Source organism: Scylla paramamosain, chromosome 25 (genome assembly GCF_035594125.1).
Source record: "Scylla paramamosain isolate STU-SP2022 chromosome 25, ASM3559412v1, whole genome shotgun sequence".
Taxonomy (NCBI): domain Eukaryota; kingdom Metazoa; phylum Arthropoda; class Malacostraca; order Decapoda; family Portunidae; genus Scylla; species Scylla paramamosain.
This window is the reverse complement of record NC_087175.1, coordinates 4927501-4932024: the sequence shown is the minus strand read 5'-3', so window position 1 is coordinate 4932024 and position 4524 is coordinate 4927501.

Genomic DNA, 4524 nt, shown 5'->3' with positions numbered 1-4524 from the left:
GAGAGAGAGAGAGGGTTACCACGTTGAGTGAAGAATGTGTGAAAACTTCCTTGATTAGTAGTCTCTCTCTCTCTCTCTCTCTCTCTCTCTCTCTCTCTCTCTCTCTCTCTCTCTCTCTCTCTCTCTCTCTCTCTCTCTCTCTCTCTCTTTCAGCACTATACTACATCGAGAGAGAGAGAGAGAGAGAGAGAGAGAGAGAGAGAGAGAGAGAGAATGACAGACAAACAAACAGTAAGACAATATGATAAAGAAATTGTTTTTACCTCCTCCTCCTCCTCCTCCTCCTCCTCCTCCTCCTCCTCCTCCTCCTCCTCCTCCTCCTCCTCCTCCTGTCCATCTTCATTTTCTTTCCCCTCTTGTAGTTTACACTCGCTTTACTCTCTCTCTCTCTCTCTCTCTCTCTCTCTCTCTCTCTCTCTCTCTCTCTCTCTCTCTCTCTCTCTCTCTCTCTCTCTCTCTCTCTCTCTCTCTCTCTCTCTCTACAATATCTTCTCTTTCTCCTTTTCCTTCTTATCCACGAATGTCTTTGTTATTCCCCTCCACTCTTATCTCTCTCTCTCTCTCTCTCTCTCTCTCTCTCTCTCTCTCTCTCTCTCTCTCTCTCTCTCTCTCTCTCTCTCTCTCTCTCTCTCTCTCTCTCTCTCTGTTCTTTCCTACCAACTTTCTCATTTCCTCTTCTTTCTCTTCATGTATAATTTGTTTCCTCCTCCTCCTCCTCCTCCTTCTCCTCCTCTTTCAGTTCCACCTGCACTTCCTCCACCTCTTCCTCCACCTCCGTCTCCTTTTCATATTCCTTTTAGAGAGAGGAAGGAGAAGGAGGAAAAAAAGAAAACAAGGGAGGGGGAGGAGGAGGAGGACCTAGAAGAAGGGAAGAAGAAGGAATAGGAGGAGGTGGAGGAGGAGGAGGAGGAGGAGAAGGAGAAAGAAAAAGAAGAAGGAGAAGTGGAGGAGGAGGAAGGGAAGAAGAAATAGGAGGAGGAAAAGAAGAAAACATGAAAGAAGATGAAAGAGATGAATGAAAAGGAAGAGGAATCAGAGAGAGAGAGAGAGAGAGAGAGAGAGAGAGAGGTGGATCAGAGGTGTCGTGGCCAGGTGTGTGAAGACCCAAGGTAAGCCCAGGTGAGGAAGGCTATTGATTGGGAGACTCCTGTGAGACTTACCTGCCTAACATTTAGACTTGTTACTCGAGTTTCCTGTTTTTATTTTTTTTATTTTTTTTTATTTTTTTTATTTTTTTTTTTTTTTGGGGGGGGGTTTTCATTTTTTTCTCTATTTTCTTTTTGGCTGTTTTTTTCCTTTTTATGGTGTGTTCAGTTTTTCTTTTTTTCTTCCCTTTTTTTCGTTTTTTACTTTTTTTTGTTTTGCTTTTTCTGGGTTATTTTGTTGTTTGTTTTTTTTGTTTATTTGTTTATTTTTTCTTCATTTTTTTATCGTTTTTGTATTTTTTTTTCTGGAAGAGCTGAAATAATGTTAGGATTATGAAAAGGTTTAGAGTTTTGCAGCATTTTCTTTTATCAGTCTATTCTTTTATTTTTTATCATTATCCTTTTCTCTTTCCTTCATTCTGTTCTTTTTTTTATTATTCTATCAAATTGTTCTATTTTTCATTCTATTCGTTTCTTCTTTTTTCTGCTTTTCATTCTTTCTTTCTTTCTTACTTTCACTGTTTTTTACTTATTCTCATTTATCACTTATTTTCCCACCTCCCAACATCACCGAATTATTTTTTATTTCCTACTTTTTTTCCTCAGCTTACTTTTCCATCTTACCCTTCTGAACAATTTCCTTCAATTTTATCCTTTCTTATCTTTTTTCTAGCTTTTTAATAGCTCTTAAATTTTAATCGTTAGTTTTTTCTTCCCTACAGAATATTTTTAGAATTAATATCACGTGCATTTTTTTTTAATCCCTTCTCTTTTCTTTTTTTTTCTTTTTTAGGATGAAAGAAATTTGGCTAAAAAATAAAAGGACTTGCTAATTAATTTTTCTTTGATGTCGAATCGAAAGTGGTGCGAACGTATCCTGACAAAGAGAGAGAGAGAGAGAGAGAGAGAGAGAGAGAGAGAGAGAGAGAGAGAGAGAGAGAGAGAGAGAGAGAAAAAAACAAACTTTTCAAGCATCAAATCTGTCATAGAAAATGGGAGAAGATAAATGAAGCTTCAATAAAGGAGTAGGAATCTCTCTCTCTCTCTCTCTCTCTCTCTCTCTCTCTCTCTCTCTCTCTCTCTCTCTCTCTCTCTCTCCCAAAGCCGTTTTCATCGTAGGTTTTTAAAAGTTAGACAAATATTTTCATTCCTGTCTCATGTGTTTTTCTTTTCTTTTATATTTATTTTTTTTTTTTTTTTACCAGTCTTAATAAAACAATGGTGCTCTTTATAACGGGAGCTTTTATATAGATACAAACTTTTGGCCTGCGCTGGTTCTCTCTCTCTCTCTCTCTCTCTCTCTCTCTCTCTCTCTCTCTCTCTCTCTCTCTCTCTCTCTCTCTCTCTCTCTCTCTCTCTTATTGATTTACTTTTCATTGTTACGTAGACATCCATCTTTCTATCTATCCATCCATCCATCCATCCATCCATCCACTCATTCATCCATCTGTCCATCTATCCACTCATTCATCCATCTGTCCATCTATCCACTTATTCATCCATCTGTCCATCTATCCACTCATTCATCCATCTATCTATCTCTCCACTCTTCTATCCATCCATTCATCCATCCATTCATCCACTCATTTATCTATCCACTCATCCATCCATCTATTCTCTGTCTGTCCTTTAACTCTCTCTCTCTCTCTCTCTCTCTCTCTCTCTCTCTCTCTCTCTCTCTCTCTCTCTCTCTCTCTCTCTCTCTCTCTCTCTCTCTCTCTCTCTCTCTCTCTCTAAAAAAAAAAAAAGTGAACTTCAAAATGACAAAAGTTTTATAACAATTGAAATTTTCACATTCTTTTGTCTCTCATTTAAAATTTTGTCGATTATTTATTTTCTTTTTTTTATTTTCTTACATTTCAATCGTTCTTATGTTTTTTTTTTCGTTGAGATCCAAAAAATAATCTCGAGAAATTACAAATGTTTTCAAATAATTCAGCTTTTCTTTTTTCTTTTTTTTTTTGTTTATATACTAATTTTTTGTTCATTATTTTGGTACGTATATATTTTTTTTAATTTCCTTGTTGTTTTCCTTCTTTTCCTGGAAGATTTCAAGCTGTGCCAAAAGGAAAATTGAAAAGTTTTTAAAGTAATTCGTTTTTTTATTTTTCTCTTCTTTTCTTACTCATTTTTACGTCTCATTTCTTTATCATTTTTTTTCTGGAAGACTTGAAAACATCAGAGAATTATGAAAAGCTTTACAATTTTACAGCATTTTCTTTTTTTTCATTCTATTCTTTACTTTTTTCTATCATTGTATTCTTCTTCTTCTTCTTCTTCTTCTTCTTCTTCTTCTTCTTCTTCTTCTTCTTCTTTATCATTATTCTTTTCTTTTCTTTTTACCATTGTATTCTTTTCTCCTTTTTATTGCTCTATTCCTTTATTTTTATTATAATTTTGTTTTTTTTTATTATTTTGTTCTTTTGTTACTTTTATCACCCTATTCCTTTCTTCTTTTTGTCATTTTATTTCATTTTTATCTGTTTTTTGTTTGTTTGTTTTTTGGTTTTCTTTTCTTTTATCACTATTCCTTTCTTTTTATCATTTTTATTCTTTTCTTTTTTATCATTAGTCTTTTCTGTCATTCTATTATTTTCTTTGTTTTATCCTTCTATTTCTTTCTTCATTTTTTTTATCATTTATTCCCTTCTTATTTAAAATTCTATGCCTTTCTTATTTTTTTTATTATTCTATTTTTTTATCATTCTATTATTTTCATGTTTTTCTTTTTATCATTCTGTTCTTTATTTTTTTATCATTATTCCTTTCTTCATTTTTTTTATTTTATTCCCCTCTCATTTATAATTCTATACCTTTCTCTTTTTTTTATTCTATTCTTTATTTGTTATCATTCTTTTCTTTTCGTTTCTTTTATCATTCTGTTATTTATTTCTTTTATCATTCTGTTCTTTATTCTTTTCATCTTTTTTTCTTTGTCATTCTGTTCTCTTCTTCTTTCAAGCCATCAAAATATTATCGAAAAATAGAGAAACTGTCCACAATTATCTTTGCATTTCGCTTTATTTCATTAGTCAATTATCTGTCGTGTTTTTAATCCACATTTTAATTTTCTTTATCAGTCTTCTTCATTTTCCCGCCATTCATAAACTCTTTCGTTATTTATTTATTTATTTATTTATTTATTTATTTATTTATTTACAATATCAAAAAAGCTTCTACTGATTTACTGTAAACCTAACCAAACTTGACCTAACCTAACCTAACCTAGCCTGACCTCGCCTGACCTGACATGACCAAACTTAACCTAACTTAACCAAAAATTTCATAATCCACCGTTTCATTTCATTTTCATCATTTCTTTTATTTTCTTATTTACATTTTTTAACTTCTTTTATTTTGTTCCATTTTTTTTATAATT